This window comes from Aquarana catesbeiana, linkage group LG04 (genome assembly GCF_042186555.1).
Source record: "Aquarana catesbeiana isolate 2022-GZ linkage group LG04, ASM4218655v1, whole genome shotgun sequence".
Taxonomy (NCBI): Eukaryota; Metazoa; Chordata; class Amphibia; order Anura; family Ranidae; genus Aquarana; species Aquarana catesbeiana.
Genome location: NC_133327.1, coordinates 41,653,096 through 41,674,328, shown reverse-complemented (window position 1 = coordinate 41,674,328; position 21,233 = coordinate 41,653,096). Strand labels below are relative to the sequence as shown.

The 21,233-nt window shown below is 40.0% G+C and overlaps 1 long non-coding RNA gene and 22 other non-coding genes across 23 annotated transcripts in view; 22 read left to right on the top strand and 1 right to left on the bottom strand.

The window, feature by feature from the left end:
• The window catches only part of LOC141139198 (uncharacterized), a 1,175,459-nt gene that overhangs the window by 435,435 nt on the left and 718,791 nt on the right, over nucleotides 1-21,233 (bottom strand). The window lies entirely within an intron of this gene.
• TRNAL-UAA (transfer RNA leucine (anticodon UAA)) lies at nucleotides 760-841 on the top strand. The gene has a single exon. It is a non-coding gene; the product is annotated as a tRNA-Leu (tRNA).
• TRNAL-UAA (transfer RNA leucine (anticodon UAA)) lies at nucleotides 1,642-1,724 on the top strand. Its single transcript has one exon. It is a non-coding gene; the product is annotated as a tRNA-Leu (tRNA).
• Nucleotides 2,526-2,608, top strand: TRNAL-UAA (transfer RNA leucine (anticodon UAA)). The gene has a single exon. It is a non-coding gene; the product is annotated as a tRNA-Leu (tRNA).
• Nucleotides 3,409-3,491, top strand: TRNAL-UAA (transfer RNA leucine (anticodon UAA)). The gene has a single exon. It is a non-coding gene; the product is annotated as a tRNA-Leu (tRNA).
• On the top strand, nucleotides 4,583-4,665 carry TRNAL-UAA (transfer RNA leucine (anticodon UAA)). Its single transcript has one exon. It is a non-coding gene; the product is annotated as a tRNA-Leu (tRNA).
• TRNAL-UAA (transfer RNA leucine (anticodon UAA)) lies at nucleotides 5,466-5,548 on the top strand. The gene has a single exon. It is a non-coding gene; the product is annotated as a tRNA-Leu (tRNA).
• TRNAL-UAA (transfer RNA leucine (anticodon UAA)) lies at nucleotides 6,640-6,722 on the top strand. The gene has a single exon. It is a non-coding gene; the product is annotated as a tRNA-Leu (tRNA).
• TRNAL-UAA (transfer RNA leucine (anticodon UAA)) lies at nucleotides 7,524-7,606 on the top strand. Its single transcript has one exon. It is a non-coding gene; the product is annotated as a tRNA-Leu (tRNA).
• TRNAL-UAA (transfer RNA leucine (anticodon UAA)) lies at nucleotides 8,407-8,489 on the top strand. Its single transcript has one exon. It is a non-coding gene; the product is annotated as a tRNA-Leu (tRNA).
• On the top strand, nucleotides 9,291-9,373 carry TRNAL-UAA (transfer RNA leucine (anticodon UAA)). Its single transcript has one exon. It is a non-coding gene; the product is annotated as a tRNA-Leu (tRNA).
• On the top strand, nucleotides 10,182-10,264 carry TRNAL-UAA (transfer RNA leucine (anticodon UAA)). The gene has a single exon. It is a non-coding gene; the product is annotated as a tRNA-Leu (tRNA).
• Nucleotides 11,066-11,148, top strand: TRNAL-UAA (transfer RNA leucine (anticodon UAA)). Its single transcript has one exon. It is a non-coding gene; the product is annotated as a tRNA-Leu (tRNA).
• On the top strand, nucleotides 11,957-12,039 carry TRNAL-UAA (transfer RNA leucine (anticodon UAA)). Its single transcript has one exon. It is a non-coding gene; the product is annotated as a tRNA-Leu (tRNA).
• On the top strand, nucleotides 12,848-12,930 carry TRNAL-UAA (transfer RNA leucine (anticodon UAA)). Its single transcript has one exon. It is a non-coding gene; the product is annotated as a tRNA-Leu (tRNA).
• TRNAL-UAA (transfer RNA leucine (anticodon UAA)) lies at nucleotides 13,732-13,814 on the top strand. Its single transcript has one exon. It is a non-coding gene; the product is annotated as a tRNA-Leu (tRNA).
• TRNAL-UAA (transfer RNA leucine (anticodon UAA)) lies at nucleotides 14,623-14,705 on the top strand. The gene has a single exon. It is a non-coding gene; the product is annotated as a tRNA-Leu (tRNA).
• TRNAL-UAA (transfer RNA leucine (anticodon UAA)) lies at nucleotides 15,507-15,589 on the top strand. Its single transcript has one exon. It is a non-coding gene; the product is annotated as a tRNA-Leu (tRNA).
• Nucleotides 16,397-16,479, top strand: TRNAL-UAA (transfer RNA leucine (anticodon UAA)). The gene has a single exon. It is a non-coding gene; the product is annotated as a tRNA-Leu (tRNA).
• On the top strand, nucleotides 17,282-17,364 carry TRNAL-UAA (transfer RNA leucine (anticodon UAA)). The gene has a single exon. It is a non-coding gene; the product is annotated as a tRNA-Leu (tRNA).
• Nucleotides 18,173-18,255, top strand: TRNAL-UAA (transfer RNA leucine (anticodon UAA)). The gene has a single exon. It is a non-coding gene; the product is annotated as a tRNA-Leu (tRNA).
• TRNAL-UAA (transfer RNA leucine (anticodon UAA)) lies at nucleotides 19,057-19,139 on the top strand. The gene has a single exon. It is a non-coding gene; the product is annotated as a tRNA-Leu (tRNA).
• Nucleotides 19,942-20,024, top strand: TRNAL-UAA (transfer RNA leucine (anticodon UAA)). Its single transcript has one exon. It is a non-coding gene; the product is annotated as a tRNA-Leu (tRNA).

The window sequence follows — 21,233 nt, the reverse complement described above, 5'->3', positions numbered from 1 at the left end:
GATGTTCAAAAAGGTTTGAAAAAAACACCACATAAGATTAAAATCTAGGCTGCTCTTGGCTACCAACAAATACACCTGGTCAAAGCAAGAAGTCACTATCATCTGCTTAAAGTAATATCACCATATTTGTATACATTTGAGCTTAGAAGGTCAGAAAACTATAGCAAGACCCTGTTACTTGGTATCACCAAGATGTCCTTCCATTGCTAAAAAGGGCTGCTTTGTACACATTAAAAAATAGCAAAAGTCTGCAGCCTAATGATGTGAGAAATTCAGTATGAAAGATACATAAGGGAATATAAAAATACAGTCCCTACTTATCACTCCTTTCTTGACAGTGGTAAATAGCTGATGGAAACCCTCATTAGGGCCCAAAGTCTATGTTGGAATTTTGTACGTCCATCGAGAAAGATAATTACTCCTTAGATCAAATCTCTGTGCTTAATGGTAGAATCATCATGGAAAGGATAAAAGTCAAACTGCACCAATCCCCTCCAGTGTGAAAATCATTATCATTTCCTCAGATGTCCATTGCCACATAGTGAGAAGCATGGTCGAGTGGTTAAGTCATCATTGGGGCCTAAAGTCTAACTTGGAGCTTTGTAATCCCATCAAGAAAAATAAAACACTCTTCAGAGCAAATCCCATTTGTAAATGTAGACTCATCTGAGACAGGTAACGGCCCACCTGAATTGGCTTTATCAACTCTGAAAATCAGTACTGCTTTCTCGGTTCTCGGATACTGTTCTTACAACAAGTACCAGGATGGCCGAGTGGTTAAGGCGTTGACTTAAGATCCAATGGATGTATATCCACGTGGGTTCGAACCCCACTCCTGGTAAACATTTATAGTGTTTACAGCAATGGAAAGCACTCTTACAAGATGTTCAAAAAGGTTTGAAAAAAACACCACATAAGATTAAAATCTAGGCTGCTCTTGGCTACCAACAAATACACCTGGTCAAAGCAAGAAGTCACTATCATCTGCTTAAAGTAATATCACCATATTTGTATACATTTGAGCTTAGAAGGTCAGAAAACTATAGCAAGACCCTGTTACTTGGTATCACCAAGATGTCCTTCCATTGCTAAGAAGGGCTGCTTTGTACACATTAAAAAATAGCAAAAGTCTGCAGCCTAATGATGCCAGAAATTCAGTATGAAAGATACATAAGGGAATATAAAAATACAGTCCCTACTTATCACTCCTTTCTTGACAGTGGTAAATAGCTGATGGAAACCCTCATTAGGGCCCAAAGTCTATGTTGGAATTTTGTACGTCCATCGAGAAAGATAAACACTCCTTAGATCAAATCTCTGTGCTTAATGGTAGAATCATCATGGAAAGGATAAAAGTCAACCTGCACCAATCCCCTCCAGTGTGAAAATCATTATCGTTTCCTCAGATGTCCATTGCCACATAGTGAGAAGCATGGTCGAGTGGTTAAGTCATCATTGGGGCCTAAAGTCTAACTTGGAGCTTTGTAATCCCATCAAGAAAAATAAAACACTCTTCAGAGCAAATCCCGTTTGTAAATGTAGACTCACCTGAGACAGGTAACGGCCCACCTGAATTGGCTTTATCAACTCTGAAAATCAGTACTGCTTTCTCGGTTCTCGGATACTGTTCTTACAACAAGTACCAGGATGGCCGAGTGGTTAAGGCGTTGGACTTAAGATCCAATGGATGTATATCCACGTGGGTTCGAACCCCACTCCTGGTAAACATTTATAGTGTTTACAGCAATGGAAGGCACTCTTACAAGATGTTCAATAAGGTTTGAAAAAAACACCACATAAGATTAAAATCTAGGCTGCTCTTGGCTACCAACAAATACACCTGGTCAAAGCAAGAAGTCACTATCATCTGCTTAAAGTAATATCACCATATTTGTATACATTTGAGCTTAGAAGGTCAGAAAACTTTAGCAAGACCCTGTTACTTGGTATCACCAAGATGTCCTTCCATTGCTAAGAAGGGCTGCTTTGTACACATTAAAAAATAGCAAAAGTCTGCAGCCTAATGATGCCAGAAATTCAGTATGAAAGATACATAAAGGGAATATAAAAATACAGTCCCTACTTATCACTCCTTTCTTGGCAGTGGTAAATAGCTGACGGCAACCGTCATTAGCGCCCAAAGTCTATGTTGGAATTTTGTACGTCCATCGAGAAAGATAATTACTCCTTAGATCAAATCTCTGTGCTTAATGGTAGAATCATCATGGAAAGGATAAAAGTCAAACTGCACCAGTCCCCTCCAGTGTGAAAATCATTATCGTTTCCTCAGATGTCCATTGCCACATAGTGAGAAGCATGGTCGAGTGGTTAAGTCATCATTGGGGCCTAAAGTCTAACTTGGAGCTTTGTAATCCCATCAAGAAAAATAAAACACTCTTCAGAGCAAATCCCGTTTGTAAATGTAGACTCACCTGAGACAGGTAACGGCCCACCTGAATTGGCTTTATCAACCCTGAAAATCAGTACTGCTTTCTCGGTTCTCGGATACCATTCTTACAACAAGGACCAGGATGGCCGAGTGGTTAAGGTGTTCGACTTAAGATCCAATGGATGTATATCCACGTGGGTTCGAACCCCACTCCTGGTAAACATTTATAGTGTTTACAGCAATGGAAGGCACTCTTACAAGATGTTCAAAAAGGTTTGAAAAAAACACCACATAAGATTAAAATCTAGGCTGCTCTTGGCTACCAACAAATACACCTGGTCAAAGCAAGAAGTCACTATCATCTGCTTAAAGTAATAACACCATATTTGTATACATTTGAGCTTAGAAGGTCAGAAAACTATAGCAAGACCCTGTTACTTGGTATCACCAAGATGTCCTTCCATTGCTAAGAAGGGCTGCTTTGTACACATTAAAAAATAGCAAAAGTCTGCAGCCTAATGATGCCAGAAATTCAGTATGAAAGATACATAAGGGAATATAAAAATACAGTCCCTACTTATCACTCCTTTCTTGACAGTGGTAAATAGCTGATGGAAACCCTCATTAGGGCCCAAAGTCTATGTTGGAATTTTGTACGTCCATCGAGAAAGATAAACACTCCTTAGATCAAATCTCTGTGCTTAATGGTAGAATCATCATGGAAAGGATAAAAGTCAACCTGCACCAATCCCCTCCAGTGTGAAAATCATTATCGTTTCCTCAGATGTCCATTGCCACATAGTGAGAAGCATGGTCGAGTGGTTAAGTCATCATTGGGGCCTAAAGTCTAACTTGGAGCTTTGTAATCCCATCAAGAAAAATAAAACACTCTTCAGAGCAAATCCCGTTTGTAAATGTAGACTCACCTGAGACAGGTAACGGCCCACCTGAATTGGCTTTATCAACTCTGAAAATCAGTACTGCTTTCTCGGTTCTCGGATACTGTTCTTACAACAAGTACCAGGATGGCCGAGTGGTTAAGGCGTTGGACTTAAGATCCAATGGATGTATATCCATGTGGGTTCGAACCCCACTCCTGGTAAACATTTATAGTGTTTACAGCAATGGAAGGCACTCTTACAAGATGTTCAATAAGGTTTGAAAAAAACACCACATAAGATTAAAATCTAGGCTGCTCTTGGCTACCAACAAATACACCTGGTCAAAGCAAGAAGTCACTATCATCTGCTTAAAGTAATATCACCATATTTGTATACATTTGAGCTTAGAAGGTCAGAAAACTTTAGCAAGACCCTGTTACTTGGTATCACCAAGATGTCGTTCCATTGCTAAGAAGGGCTGCTTTGTACACATTAAAAAATAGCAAAAGTCTGCAGCCTAATGATGCCAGAAATTCAGTATGAAAGATACATAAAGGGAATATAAAAATACAGTACCTACTTATCACTCCTTTCTTGGCAGTGGTAAATAGCTGACGGCAACCGTCATTAGCGCCCAAAGTCTATGTTGGAATTTTGTACGTCCATCGAGAAAGATAATTACTCCTTAGATCAAATCTCTGTGCTTAATGGTAGAATCATCACTATGGTAGAATCATCACCAAGATGTCCTTCCATTGCTAAGAAGGGCTGCTTTGTACACATTAAAAAATAGCAAAAGTCTGCAGCCTAATGATGCCAGAAATTCAGCATGAAAGATACATAAAGGGAATATAAAAATACAGTCCCTACTTATCACTCCTTTCTTGGCAGTGGTAAATAGCTGACGGCAACCGTCATTAGCGCCCAAAGTCTATGTTGGAATTTTGTACGTCCATCGAGAAAGATAATTACTCCTTAGATCAAATCTCTGTGCTTAATGGTAGAATCATCATGGAAAGGATAAAAGTCAAACTGCACCAATCCCCTCCAGTGTGAAAATCATTATCATTTCCTCAGATGTCCATTGCCACATAGTGAGAAGCATGGTCGAGTGGTTAAGTCATCATTGGGGCCTAAAGTCTAACTTGGAGCTTTGTAATCCCATCAAGAAAAATAAAACACTCTTCAGAGCAAATCCCGTTTGTAAATGTAGACTCACCTGAGACAGGTAACGGCCCACCTGAATTGGCTTTATCAACCCTGAAAATCAGTACTGCTTTCTCGGTTCTCGGATACCATTCTTACAACAAGGACCAGGATGGCCGAGTGGTTAAGGCGTTGGACTTAAGATCCAATGGATGTATATCCACGTGGGTTCGAACCCCACTCCTGGTAAACATTTATAGTGTTTACAGCAATGGAAGGCACTCTTACAAGATGTTCAAAAAGGTTTGAAAAAAACACCACATAAGATTAAAATCTAGGCTGCTCTTGGCTACCAACAAATACACCTGGTCAAAGCAAGAAGTCACTATCATCTGCTTAAAGTAATATCACCATATTTGTATACATTTGAGCTTAGAAGGTCAGAAAACTATAGCAAGACCCTGTTACTTGGTATCACCAAGATGTCCTTCCATTGCTAAGAAGGGCTGCTTTGTACACATTAAAAAATAGCAAAAGTCTGCAGCCTAATGATGCCAGAAATTCAGTATGAAAGATACATAAGGGAATATAAAAATACAGTCCCTACTTATCACTCCTTTCTTGACAGTGGTAAATAGCTGATGGAAACCCTCATTAGGGCCCAAAGTCTATGTTGGAATTTTGTACGTCCATCGAGAAAGATAAACACTCCTTAGATCAAATCTCTGTGCTTAATGGTAGAATCATCATGGAAAGGATAAAAGTCAACCTGCACCAATCCCCTCCAGTGTGAAAATCATTATCGTTTCCTCAGATGTCCATTGCCACATAGTGAGAAGCATGGTCGAGTGGTTAAGTCATCATTGGGGCCTAAAGTCTAACTTGGAGCTTTGTAATCCCATCAAGAAAAATAAAACACTCTTCAGAGCAAATCCCGTTTGTAAATGTAGACTCACCTGAGACAGGTAACGGCCCACCTGAATTGGCTTTATCAACTCTGAAAATCAGTACTGCTTTCTCGGTTCTCGGATACTGTTCTTACAACAAGTACCAGGATGGCCGAGTGGTTAAGGCGTTGGACTTAAGATCCAATGGATGTATATCCACGTGGGTTCGAACCCCACTCCTGGTAAACATTTATAGTGTTTACAGCAATGGAAGGCACTCTTACAAGATGTTCAATAAGGTTTGAAAAATACACCACATAAGATTAAAATCTAGGCTGCTCTTGGCTACCAACAAATACACCTGGTCAAAGCAAGAAGTCACTATCATCTGCTTAAAGTAATATCACCATATTTGTATACATTTGAGCTTAGAAGGTCAGAAAACTTTAGCAAGACCCTGTTACTTGGTATCACCAAGATGTCGTTCCATTGCTAAGAAGGGCTGCTTTGTACACATTAAAAAATAGCAAAAGTCTGCAGCCTAATGATGCCAGAAATTCAGTATGAAAGATACATAAAGGGAATATAAAAATACAGTCCCTACTTATCACTCCTTTCTTGGCAGTGGTAAATAGCTGACGGCAACCGTCATTAGCGCCCAAAGTCTATGTTGGAATTTTGTACGTCCATCGAGAAAGATAATTACTCCTTAGATCAAATCTCTGTGCTTAATGGTAGAATCATCACTATGGTAGAATCATCACCAAGATGTCCTTCCATTGCTAAGAAGGGCTGCTTTGTACACATTAAAAAATAGCAAAAGTCTGCAGCCTAATGATGCCAGAAATTCAGCATGAAAGATACATAAAGGGAATATAAAAATACAGTCCCTACTTATCACTCCTTTCTTGGCAGTTTTAAATAGCTGACGGCAACCGTCATTAGCGCCCAAAGTCTATGTTGGAATTTTGTACGTCCATCGAGAAAGATAATTACTCCTTAGATCAAATCTCTGTGCTTAATGGTAGAATCATCATGGAAAGGATAAAAGTCAAACTGCACCAATCCCCTCCAGTGTGAAAATCATTATCGTTTCCTCAGATGTCCATTGCCACATAGTGAGAAGCATGGTCGAGTGGTTAAGTCATCATTGGGGCCTAAAGTCTAACTTGGAGCTTTGTAATCCCATCAAGAAAAATAAAACACTCTTCAGAGCAAATCCCGTTTGTAAATGTAGACTCACCTGAGACAGGTAACGGTCCACCTGAATTGACTTTATCAACCATGAAAATCAGTACTGCTTTCTCGGTTCTCGGATACCATTCTTACAACAAGTACCAGGATGGCCGCGTGGTTAAGGCGTTGGACTTAAGATCCAATGGATGTATATCCATGTGGGTTCGAACCCCACTCCTGGTTAGCATTTATAGTGTTTACAGCAATGGAAGGCACTCTTACAAGATGTTCAAAATGGTTTGAAAAAAACACCATATAAGATTAAAATCTAGGCTGCTCTTGGCTACCAACAAATACACCTGGTCAAAGCAAGAAGTCACTATCATCTGCTTAAAGTAATATCACCATATTTGTATACATATGAGCTTAGAAGGTCAGAAAACTATAGCAAGACCCTGTTACTTGGTATCACCAAGATGTCCTTCCATTGCTAAGAAGGGCTGCTTTGTACACATTAAAAAATAGCAAAAGTCTGCAGCCTAATGATGCCAGAAATTCAGTATGAAAGATACATAAAGGGAATATAAAAATACAGTCCCTACTTATCACTCCTTTCTTGGCAGTGGTAAATAGCTGACGGCAACCGTCATTAGCGCCCAAAGTCTATGTTGGAATTTTGTACGTCCATCGAGAAAGATAAACACTCCTTAGATCAAATCTCTGTGCTTAATGGTAGAATCATCATGGAAAGGATAAAAGTCAACATGCACCAGTCCTCTCCAGTGTGAAAATCATTATCGTTTCCTCAGATGTCCATTGCCACATAGTGAGAAGCATGGTCGAGTGGTTAAGTCATCATTGGGGCCTAAAGTCTAACTTGGAGCTTTGTAATCCCATCAAGAAAAATAAAACAATCTTCACAGCAAATCCCGTTTGTAAATGTAGACTCACCTGAGACAGGTAACAACCCACCTGAATTGGCTTTATCAACTCTGAAAATCAGTACTGCTTTCTCGGTTCTCGGATACTGTTCTTACAACAAGTACCAGGATGGCCGAGTGGTTAAGGCGTTGGACTTAAGATCCAATGGATGTATATCCACGTGGGTTCGAACCCCACTCCTGGTAAACATTTATAGTGTTTACAGCAATGGAAGGCACTCTTACAAGATGTTCAAAAAGGTTTGAAAAAAACACCACATAAGATTAAAATCTAGGCTGCTCTTGGCTACCAACAAATACACCTGGTCAAAGCAAGAAGTCACTATCATCTGCTTAAAGTAATATCACCATATTTGTATACATTTGAGCTTAGAAGGTCAGAAAACTATAGCAAGACCCTGTTACTTGGTATCACCAAGATGTCCTTCCATTGCTAAGAAGGGCTGCTTTGTACACATTAAAAAATAGCAAAAGTCTGCAGCCTAATGATGCCAGAAATTCAGTATGAAAGATACATAAGGGAATATAAAAATACAGTCCCTACTTATCACTCCTTTCTTGACAGTGGTAAATAGCTGACGGCAACCGTCATTAGGGCCCAAAGTCTATGTTGGAATTTTGTACGTCCATCGAGAAAGATAAACACTCCTTAGATCAAATCTCTGTGCTTAATGGTAGAATCATTATGGAAAGGATAAAATTCAACCTGCACTAGTCCCCTCCAGTGTGAAAATCATTATCGTTTCCTCAGATGTCCATTGCCACATAGTGAGAAGCATGGTCGAGTGGTTAAGTCATCATTGGGGCCTAAAGTCTAACTTGGAGCTTTGTAATCCCATCAAGAAAAATAAAACACTCTTCAGAGCAAATCCCGTTTGTAAATGTAGACTCACCTGAGACAAGTAACGGCCCACCTGAATTGGCTTTATCAACTCTGAAAATCAATACTGCTTTCTCGGTTCTCGGATACTGTTCTTACAACAAGTACCAGGATGGCCGAGTGGTTAAGGCGTTGGACTTAAGATCCAATGGATGTATATCCATGTGGGCTCAAACCCCACTCCTGGTAAACATTTATAGTGTTTACAGCAATGGAAGGCACTCTTACAAGATGTTCAAAAAGGTTTGAAAAAAACACCACATAAGATTAAAATCTAGACTGCTCTTGGCTACCAACAAATACACCTGGTCAAAGCAAGAAGTCACTATCATCTGCTTAAAGTAATATCACCATATTTGTATACATTTGAGCTTAGAAGGTCAGAAAACTTTAGCAAGACCCTGTTACTTGGTATCACCAAGATGTCCTTCCATTGCTAAGAAGGGCTGCTTTGTACACATTAAAAAATAGCAAAAGTCTGCAGCCTAATGATGCCAGAAATTCAGCATGAAAGATACATAAAGGGAATATAAAAATACAGTCCCTACTTATCACTCCTTTCTTGGCAGTGGTAAATAGCTGACGGCAACCGTCATTAGCGCCCAAAGTCTATGTTGGAATTTTGTACGTCCATCGAGAAAGATAATTACTCCTTAGATCAAATCTCTGTGCTTAATGGTAGAATCATCATGGAAAGGATAAAAGTCAACATGCACCAGTCCTCTCCAGTGTGAAAATCATTATCGTTTCCTCAGATGTCCATTGCCACATAGTGAGAAGCATGGTCGAGTGGTTAAGTCATCATTGGGGCCTAAAGTCTAACTTGGAGCTTTGTAATCCCATCAAGAAAAATAAAACACTCTTCAGAGCAAATCCCGTTTGTAAATGTAGACTCACCTGAGACAGGTAACGGCCCACCTGAATTGGCTTTATCAACTCTGAAAATCAGTACTGCTTTCTCGGTTCTCGGATACTGTTCTTACAACAAGTACCAGGATGGCCGAGTGGTTAAGGCGTTGGACTTAAGATCCAATGGATGTATATCCACGTGGGTTCGAACCCCACTCCTGGTAAACATTTATAGTGTTTACAGCAATGGAAGGCACTCTTACAAGATGTTCAAAAAGGTTTGAAAAAAACACCACATAAGATTAAAATCTAGGCTGCTCTTGGCTACCAACAAATACACCTGGTCAAAGCAAGAAGTCACTATCATCTGCTTGAAGTAATATCACCATATTTGTATACATTTGAGCTTAGAAGGTCAGAAAACTATAGCAAGACCCTGTTACTTGGTATCACCAAGATGTCCTTCCATTGCTAAGAAGGGCTGCTTTGTACACATTAAAAAATAGCAAAAGTCTGCAGCCTAATGATGCCAGAAATTCAGTATGAAAGATACATAAAGGGAATATAAAAATACAGTCCCTACTTATCACTCCTTTCTTGGCAGTGGTAAATAGCTGACGGCAACCGTCATTAGGGCCCAAAGTCTATGTTGGAATTTTGTACGTCCATCGAGAAAGATAAACACTCCTTAGATCAAATCTCTGTGCTTAATGGTAGAATCATCATGGAAAGGATAAAAGTCAACCTGCACTAGTCCCCTCCAGTGTGAAAATCATTATCGTTTCCTCAGATGTCCATTGCCACATAGTGAGAAGCATGGTTGAGTGGTTAAGTCATCACTGGGGCCTAAAGTCTAACTTGGAGCTTTGTAATCCCATCAAGAAAAATAAAACACTCTTCAGAGCAAATCCCGTTTGTAAATGTAGACTCACCTGAGACAAGTAACGGCCCACCTGAATTGGCTTTATCAACTCTGAAAATCAGTACTGCTTTCTCGGTTCTCGGATCTCGGATACCGTTCTTACAACAAGTACCAGGATGGCCGAGTGGTTAGGGCGTTGGACTTAAGATCCAATGGATGTATATCCACGTGGGTTCGAACCCCACTCCTGGTAAACATTTATAGTGTTTACAGCAATGGAAGGCACTCTTACAAGATGTTCAAAAAGGTTTGAAAAAAACACCACATAAGATTAAAATCTAGGCTGCTCTTGGCTACCAACAAATACACCTGGTCAAAGCAAGAAGTCACTATCATCTGCTTAAAGTAATATCACCATATTTGTATACATTTGAGCTTAGAAGGTCAGAAAACTATAGCAAGACCCTGTTACTTGGTATCACCAAGATGTCCTTCCATTGCTAAGAAGGGCTGCTTTGTACACATTAAAAAATAGCAAAAGTCTGCAGCCTAATGATGCCAGAAATTCAGTATGAAAGATACATAAAGGGAATATAAAAATACAGTCCCTACTTATCACTCCTTTCTTGGCAGTGGTAAATAGCTGACGGCAACCGTCATTAGGGCCCAAAGTCTATGTTGGAATTTTGTACGTCCATCGAGAAAGATAAACACTCCTTAGATCAAATCTCTGTGCTTAATGGTAGAATCATCATGGAAAGGATAAAAGTCAACCTGCACTAGTCCCCTCCAGTGTGAAAATCATTATCGTTTCCTCAGATGTCCATTGCCACATAGTGAGAAGCATGGTTGAGTGGTTAAGTCATCACTGGGGCCTAAAGTCTAACTTGGAGCTTTGTAATCCCATCAAGAAAAATAAAACACTCTTCAGAGCAAATCCCGTTTGTAAATGTTGACTCACCTGAGACAGGTAACGGCCCACCTGAATTGGCTTTATCAACTCTGAACATCAGTACTGCTTTCTCGGTTCTCGGATAATGTTCTTACAACAAGTACCAGGATGGCCGAGTGGTTAAGGCGTTGGACTTAAGATCCAATGGATGTATATCCACGTGGGTTCGAACCCCACTCCTGGTAAACATTTATAGTGTTTACAGCAATGGAAGGCACTCTTACAAGATGTTCAAAAAGGTTTGAAGAAAACACCACATAAGATTAAAATCTAGGCTGCTCTTGGCTACCAACAAATACACCTGGTCAAAGCAAGAAGTCACTATCATCTGCTTAAAGTAATATCACCATATTTGTATACATTTGAGCTTAGAAGGTCAGAAAACTATAGCAAGACCCTGTTACTTGGTATCACCAAGATGTCCTTCCATTGCTAAGAAGGGCTGCTTTGTACACATTAAAAAAAAGCAAAAGTCTGCAGCCTAATGATGCCAGAAATTCAGTATGAAAGATACATAAAGGGAATATAAAAATACAGTCCCTACTTATCACTCCTTTCTTGGCAGTGGTAAATAGCTGACGGCAACCGTCATTAGGGCCCAAAGTCTATGTTGGAATTTTGTACGTCCATCGAGAAAGATAAACACTCCTGAGATCAAATCTCTGTGCTTAATGGTAGAATCATCATGGAAAGGTTAAAAGTCAACCTGCACCAGTCCCCTCCAGTGTGAAAATCATTATCGTTTCCTCAGATGTCCATTGCCACATAGTGAGAAGCATGGTCGAGTGGTTAAGTCATCATTGGGGCCTAAAGTCTAACTTGGAGCTTTGTAATCCCATCAAGAAAAATAAAACACTCTTCAGAGCAAATCCCGTTTGTAAATGTAGACTCACCTGAGACAGGTAACGGCCCACCTGAATTGGCTTTATCAACTCTGAAAATCAGTACTGCTTTCTCGGTTCTCGGATCTCGGATACCGTTCTTGCAACAAGTACCAGGATGGCCGAGTGGTTAAGGCGTTGGACTTAAGATCCAATGGATGTATATCCACGTGGGTTCGAACCCCACTCCTGGTAAACATTTATAGTGTTTACAGCAATGGAAGGCACTCTTACAAGATGTTCAAAAAGGTTTGAAAAAAACACCACATAAGATTAAAATCTAGGCTGCTCTTGGCTACCAACAAATACACCTGGTCAAAGCAAGAAGTCACTATCATCTGCTTGAAGTAATATCACCATATTTGTATACATTTGAGCTTAGAAGGTCAGAAAACTATAGCAAGAACCTGTTACTTGGTATCACCAAGATGTCCTTCCATTGCTAAGAAGGGCTGCTTTGTACACATTAAAAAATAGCAAAAGTCTGCAGCCTAATGATGCCAGAAATTCAGTATGAAAGATACATAAAGGGAATATAAAAATACAGTCCCTACTTATCACTCCTTTCTTGGCAGTGGTAAATAGCTGACGGCAACCGTCATTAGGGCCCAAAGTCTATGTTTGAATTTTGTACGTCCATCGAGAAAGATAAACACTCCTTAGATCAAATCTCTGTGCTTAATGGTAGAATCATCATGGAAAGGATAAAAGTCAACCTGCTCTAGTCCCCTCCAGTGTGAAAATCATTATCGTTTCCTCAGATGTCCATTGCCACATAGTGAGAAGCATGGTTGAGTGGTTAAGTCATCACTGGGGCCTAAAGTCTAACTTGGAGCTTTGTAATCCCATCAAGAAAAATAAAACACTCTTCAGAGCAAATCCCGTTTGTAAATGTAGACTCACCTGAGACAGGTAACGGCCCACCTGAATTGGCTTTATCAACTCTGAAAATCAGTACTGCTTTCTCGGTTCTCGGATCTCGGATACCGTTCTTACAACAAGTACCAGGATGGCCGAGTGGTTAAGGCGTTGGACTTAAGATCCGATGGATGTATATCCACGTGGGTTCGAACCCCACTCCTGGTAAACATTTATAGTGTTTACAGCAATGGAAGGCACTCTTACAAGATGTTCAAAAAGGTTTGAAAAAAACACCACATAAGATTAAAATCTAGGCTGCTCTTGGCTACCAACAAATACACCTGGTCAAAGCAAGAAGTCACTATCATCTGCTTAAAGTAATATCACCATATTTGTATACATTTGAGCTTAGAAGGTCAGAAAACTATAGCAAGACCCTGTTACTTGGTATCACCAAGATGTCCTTCCATTGCTAAGAAGGGCTGCTTTGTACACATTAAAAAATAGCAAAAGTCTGCAGCCTAATGATGCCAGAAATTCAGTATGAAAGATACATAAAGGGAATATAAAAATACAGTCCCTACTTATCACTCCTTTCTTGGCAGTGGTAAATAGCTGACGGCAACCGTCATTAGGGCCCAAAGTCTATGTTGGAATTTTGTACGTCCATCGAGAAAGATAAACACTCCTTAGATCAAATCTCTGTGCTTAATGGTAGAATCATCATGGAAAGGATAAAAGTCAACCTGCACTAGTCCCCTCCAGTGTGAAAATCATTATCGTTTCCTCATATGTCCATTGCCACATAGTAAGAAGCATGGTTGAGTGGTTAAGTCATCACTGGGGCCTAAAGTCTAACTTGGAGCTTTGTAATCCCATCAAGAAAAATAAAACACTCTTCAGAGCAAATCCCGTTTGTAAATGTAGACTCACCTGAGACAGGTAACGGCCCACCTGAATTGGCTTTATCAACTCTGAACATCAGTACTGCTTTCTCGGTTCTCGGATAATGTTCTTACAACAAGTACCAGGATGGCCGAGTGGTTAAGGCGTTGGACTTAAGATCCAATGGATGTATAACCACGTGGGTTCAAACCCCACTCCTGGTAAACATTTATAGTGTTTACAGCAATGGAAGGCACTCTTACAAGATGTTCAAAAAGGTTTGAAGAAAACACCACATAAGATTAAAATCTAGGCTGCTCTTGGCTACCAACAAATACACCTGGTCAAAGCAAGAAGTCACTATCATCTGCTTAAAGTAATATCACCATATTTGTATACATTTGAGCTTAGAAGGTCAGAAAACTATAGCAAGACCCTGTTACTTGGTATCACCAAGATGTCCTTCCATTGCTAAGAAGGGCTGCTTTGTACACATTAAAAAAAAGCAAAAGTCTGCAGCCTAATGATGCCAGAAATTCAGTATGAAAGATACATAAAGGGAATATAAAAATACAGTCCCTACTTATCACTCCTTTCTTGGCAGTGGTAAATAGCTGACGGCAACCGTCATTAGGGCCCAAAGTCTATGTTGGAATTTTGTACGTCCATCGAGAAAGATAAACACTCCTTAGATCAAATCTCTGTGCTTAATGGTAGAATCATCATGGAAAGGTTAAAAGTCAACCTGCACCAGTCCCCTCCAGTGTGAAAATCATTATCGTTTCCTCAGATGTCCATTGCCACATAGTGAGAAGCATGGTCGAGTGGTTAAGTCATCATTGGGGCCTAAAGTCTAACTTGGAGCTTTGTAATCCCATCAAGAAAAATAAAACACTCTTCAGAGCAAATCCCGTTTGTAAATGTAGACTCACCTGAGACAGGTAACGGCCCACCTGAATTGGCTTTATCAACTCTGAAAATCAGTAGTGCTTTCTCGGTTCTCGGATCTCGGATACCGTTCTTACAACAAGTACCAGGATGGCCGAGTGGTTAAGGCGTTGGACTTAAGATCCAATGGATGTATATCCACGTGGGTTCGAACCCCACTCCTGGTAAACATTTATAGTGTTTACAGCAATGGAAGGCACTCTTACAAGATGTTCAAAAAGGTTTGAAAAAAACACCACATAAGATTAAAATCTAGGCTGCTCTTGGCTACCAACAAATACACCTGGTCAAAGCAAGAAGTCACTATCATCTGCTTAAAGTAATATCACCATATTTGTATACATTTGAGCTTAGAAGGTCAGAAAACTATAGCAAGACCCTGTTACTTGGTATCACCAAGATGTCCTTCCATTGCTAAGAAGGGCTGCTTTGTACGCATTAAAAAATAGCAAAAGTCTGCAGCCTAATGATGCCAGAAATTCAGTATGAAAGATACATAAAGGGAATATAAAAATACAGTCCCTACTTATCACTCCTTTCTTGGCAGTGGTAAATAGTTGACGGCAACCGTCATTAGGGCCCAAAGTCTATGTTGGAATTTTGTACGTCCATCGAGAAAGATAAACACTCCTTAGATCAAATCTCTGTGCTTAATGGTAGAATCATCATGGAAAGGATAAAAGTCAACCTGCACCAGTCCCCTCCAGTGTGAAAATCATTATCGTTTCCTCAGATGTCCATTGCCACATAGTGAGAAGCATGGTCGAGTGGTTAAGTCATCATTGGGGCCTAAAGTCTAACTTGGAGCTTTGTAATCCCATCAAGAAAAATAAAACACTCTTCAGAGCAAATCCCGTTTGTAAATGTAGACTCACCTGAGACAGGTAACGGCCCACCTGAATTGGCTTTATCAACTCTGAACATCAGTACTGCTTTCTCGGTTCTCGGAAACGGTTCTTACAACAAGTACCAGGATGGCCGAGTGGTTAAGGCGTTGGACTTAAGATCCAATGGATGTATATCCACGTGGGTTCGAACCCCACTCCTGGTAAACATTTATAGTGTTTACAGCAATGGAAGGCACTCTTACAAGATGTTCAAAAAGGTTTGAAAAAAACACCACATAAGATTAAAATCTAGGCTGCTCTTGGCTACCAACAAATACACCTGGTCAAAGCAAGAAGTCACTATCATCTGCTTAAAGTAATATCAATATATTTGTATACATTTGAGCTTAGAAGGTCAGAAAACTATAGCAAGACCCTGTTACTTGGTATCACCAAGATGTCCTTCCATTGCTAAGAAGGGCTGCTTTGTACACATTAAAAAATAGCAAAAGTCTGCAGCCTAATGATGCCAGAAATTCAGTATGAAAGATACATAAGGGAATATAAAAATACAGTCCCTACTTATCACTCCTTTCTTGACAGTGGTAAATAGCTGACGGCAACCGTCATTAGGGCCCAAAGTCTATGTTGGAATTTTGTACGTCCATCGAGAAAGATAAACACTCCTTAGATCAAATCTCTGTGCTTAATGGTAGAATCATCATGGAAAGGATAAAAGTCAACCTGCACTAGTCCCCTCCAGTGTGAAAATCATTATCGTTTCCTCAGATGTCCATTGCCACATAGTGAGAAGCATGGTCGAGTGGTTAAGTCATCATTGGGGCCTAAAGTCTAACTTGGAGCTTTGTAATCCCATCAAGAAAAATAAAACACTCTTCAGAGCAAATCCCGTTTGTAAATGTAGACTCACCTGAGACAGGTAACGGCCCACCTGAATTGGCTTTATCAACTCTGAAAATCAGTACTGCTTTCTCGGTTCTCGGATCTCGGATACCGTTCTTACAACAAGTACCAGGATGGCCGAGTGGTTAAGGCGTTGGACTTAAGATCCGATGGATGTATATCCACGTGGGTTCGAACCCCACTCCTGGTAAACATTTATAGTGTTTACAGCAATGGAAGGCACTCTTACAAGATGTTCAAAAAGGTTTGAAAAAAAACACCACATAAGATTAAAATCTAGGCTGCTCTTGGCTACCAACAAATACACCTGGTCAAAGCAAGAAGTCACTATCATCTGCTTAAAGTAATATCACCATATTTGTATACATTTGAGCTTAGAAGGTCAGAAAACTATAGCAAGACCCTGTTACTTGGTATCACCAAGATGTCCTTCCATTGCTAAGAAGGGCTGCTTTGTACACATTAAAAAATAGCAAAAGTCTGCAGCCTAATGATGCCAGAAATTCAGTATGAAAGATACATAAAGGGAATATAAAAATACAGTCCCTACTTATCACTCCTTTCTTGGCAGTGGTAAATAGCTGACGGCAACCGTCATTAGGGCCCAAAGTCTATGTTGGAATTTTGTACGTCCATCGAGAAAGATAAACACTCCTTAGATCAAATCTCTGTGCTTAATGGTAGAATCATCATGGAAAGGATAAAAGTCAACCTGCACTAGTCCCCTCCAGTGTGAAAATCATTATCGTTTCCTCATATGTCCATTGCCACATAGTAAGAAGCATGGTTGAGTGGTTAAGTCATCACTGGGGCCTAAAGTCTAACTTGGAGCTTTGTAATCCCATCAAGAAAAATAAAACACTCTTCAGAGCAAATCCCGTTTGTAAATGTAGACTCACCTGAGACAGGTAACGGCCCACCTGAATTGGCTTTATCAACTCTGAACATCAGTACTGCTTTCTCGGTTCTCGGATAATGTTCTTACAACAAGTACCAGGATGGCCGAGTGGTTAAGGCGTTGGACTTAAGATCCAATGGATGTATATCCACGTGGGTTCAAACCCCACTCCTGGTAAACATTTATAGTGTTTACAGCAATGGAAGGCACTCTTACAAGATGTTCAAAAAGGTTTGAAGAAAACACCACATAAGATTAAAATCTAGGCTGCTCTTGGCTACCAACAAATACACCTGGTCAAAGCAAGAAGTCACTATCATCTGCTTAAAGTAATATCACCATATTTGTATACATTTGAGCTTAGAAGGTCAGAAAACTATAGCAAGACCCTGTTACTTGGTATCACCAAGATGTCCTTCCATTGCTAAGAAGGGCTGCTTTGTACACATTAAAAAAAAGCAAAAGTCTGCAGCCTAATGATGCCAGAAATTCAGTATGAAAGATACATAAAGGGAATATAAAAATACAGTCCCTACTTATCACTCCTTTCTTGGCAGTGGTAAATAGCTGACGGCAACCGTCATTAGGGCCCAAAGTCTATGTTGGAATTTTGTACGTCCATCGAGAAAGATAAACACTCCTTAGATCAAATCTCTGTGCTTAATGGTAGAATCATCATGGAAAGGTTAAAAGTCAACCTGCACCAGTCCCCTCCAGTGTGAAAATCATTATCGTTTCCTCAGATGTCCATTGCCACATAGTGAGAAGCATGGTCGAGTGGTTAAGTCATCATTGGGGCCTAAAGTCTAACTTGGAGCTTTGTAATCCCATCAAGAAAAATAAAACACTCTTCAGAGCAAATCCCGTTTGTAAATGTAGACTCACCTGAGACAGGTAACGGCCCACCTGAATTGGCTTTATCAACTCTGAAAATCAGTAGTGCTTTCTCGGTTCTCGGATCTCGGATACCGTTCTTACAACAAGTACCAGGATGGCCGAGTGGTTAAGGCGTTGGACTTAAGATCCAATGGATGTATATCCACGTGGGTTCGAACCCCACTCCTGGTAAACATTTATAGTGTTTACAGCAATGGAAGGCACTCTTACAAGATGTTCAAAAAGGTTTGAAAAAAACACCACATAAGATTAAAATCTAGGCTGCTCTTGGCTACCAACAAATACACCTGGTCAAAGCAAGAAGTCACTATCATCTGCTTAAAGTAATATCACCATATTTGTATACATTTGAGCTTAGAAGGTCAGAAAACTATAGCAAGACCCTGTTACTTGGTATCACCAAGATGTCCTTCCATTGCTAAGAAGGGCTGCTTTGTACGCATTAAAAAATAGCAAAAGTCTGCAGCCTAATGATGCCAGAAATTCAGTATGAAAGATACATAAAGGGAATATAAAAATACAGTCCCTACTTATCACTCCTTTCTTGGCAGTGGTAAATAGTTGACGGCAACCTTCATTAGGGCCCAAAGTCTATGTTGGAATTTTGTACGTCCATCGAGAAAGATAAACACTCCTTAGATCAAATCTCTGTGCTTAATGGTAGAATCATCATGGAAAGGATAAAAGTCAAACTGCACCAGTCCCCTCCAGTGTGAAAATCATTATCGTTTCCTCAGATGTCCATTGCCACATAGTGAGAAGCATGGTCGAGTGGTTAAGTCATCATTGGGGCCTAAAGTCTAACTTGGAGCTTTGTAATCCCATCAAGAAAAATAAAACACTCTTCAGAGCAAATCCCGTTTGTAAATGTAGACTCACCTGAGACAGGTAACGGCCCACCTGAATTGGCTTTATCAACTCTGAACATCAGTACTGCTTTTTCGGTTCTCGGAAACGGTTCTTACAACAAGTACCAGGATGGCCGAGTGGTTAAGGCGTTGGACTTAAGATCCAATGGATGTATATCCACGTGGGTTCGAACCCCACTCCTGGTAAACATTTATAGTGTTTACAGCAATGGAAGGCACTCTTACAAGATGTTCAAAAAGGTTTGAAAAAAAACACCACATAAGATTAAAATCTAGGCTGCTCTTGGCTACCAACAAATACACCTGGTCAAAGCAAGAAGTCACTATCATCTGCTTAAAGTAATATCACCATATTTGTATACATTTGAGCTTAGAAGGTCAGAAAAATATAGCAAGACCCTGTTACTTGGTATCACCAAGATGTCCTTCAATTGCTAAGAAGGGCTGCTTTGTACACATTAAAAAATAGCAAAAGTCTGCAGCCTAATGATGCCAGAAATTCAGTATGAAAGATACATAAAGGGAATATAAAAATACAGTCCCTACTTATCACTCCTTTCTTGGCAGTGGTAAATAGCTGACGGCAACCGTCATTAGGGCCCAAAGTCTATGTTGGAATTTTGTACGTCCATCGAGAAAGATAAACACTCCTTAGAGCAAATCTCTGTGCTTAATGGTAGAATCATCATGGAAAGGATAAAAGTCAACATGCACCAGTCCTCTCCAGTGTGAAAATCATTATCGTTTCCTCAGATGTCCATTGCCACATAGTGAGAAGCATGGTCGAGTGGTTAAGTCATCATTGGGGCCTAAAGTCTAACTTGGAACTTTGTAATCCCATCAAGAAAAATAAAACACTCTTCAGAGCAAATCCCGTTTGTAAATGTAGACTCACCCGAGACAGGTAACGGCCCACCTGAATTGGCTTTATCAACCCTGAAAATCAGTACTGCTTTCTCGGTTCTCGGATACCATTCTTACAACAAGTACCAGGATGGCCGAGTGGTTAAGGCGTTGGACTTAAGATCCAATGGATGTATATCCACGTGGGTTCGAACCCCACTCCTGGTAAACATTTATAGTGTTTACAGCAATGGAAGGCACTCTTACAAGATGTTCAAAAAGGTTTGAAAAAAACACCACATAAGATTAAAATCTAGGCTGCTCTTGGCTACCAACAAATACACCTGGTCAAAGCAAGAAGTCACTATCATCTGCTTAAAGTAATATCAATATATTTGTATACATTTGAGCTTAGAAGGTCAGAAAACTATAGCAAGACCCTGTTACTTGGTATCACCAAGATGTCCTTCCATTGCTAAGAAGGGCTGCTTTGTACACATTAAAAAATAGCAAAAGTCTGCAGCCTAATGATGCCAGAAATTCAGTATGAAAGATACATAAGGGAATATAAAAATACAGTCCCTACTTATCACTCCTTTCTTGACAGTGGTAAATAGCTGACGGCAACCGTCATTAGGGCCCAAAGTCTATGTTGGAATTTTGTACGTCCATCGAGAAAGATAAACACTCCTTAGATCAAATCTCTGTGCTTAATGGTAGAATCATCATGGAAAGGATAAAAGTCAACCTGCACTAGTCCCCTCCAGTGTGAAAATCATTATCGTTTCCTCAGATGTCCATTGCCACATAGTGAGAAGCATGGTCGAGTGGTTAAGTCATCATTGGGGCCTAAAGTCTAACTTGGAGCTTTGTAATCCCATCAAGAAAAATAAAACACTCTTCAGAGCAAATCCCGTTTGTAAATGTAGACTCACCTGAGACAGGTAACGGCCCACCTGAATTGGCTTTATCAACTCTGAAAATCAATACTGCTTTCTCGGTTCTCGGATACTGTTCTTACAACAAGTACCAGGATGGCCGAGTGGTTAAGGCGTTGGACTTAAGATCCAATGGATGTATATCCACGTGGGCACTCTTACAAGATGTTCAAAAAGGTTTGAAAAAAACACCACATAAGATTAAAATCTAGGCTGCTCTTGGCTACCAACAAATACACCTGGTCAAAGCAAGAAGTCACTATCATCTGCTTAAAGTAATATCACCATATTTGTATACATTTGAGCTTAGAAGGTCAGAAAACTTTAGCAAGACCCTGTTACTTGGTATCACCAAGATGTCCTTCCATTGCTAAGAAGGGCTGCTTTGTACACATTAAAAAATAGCAAAAGTCTGCAGCCTAATGATGCCAGAAATTCAGCATGAAAGATACATAAAGGGAATATAAAAATACAGTCCCTACTTATCACTCCTTTCTTG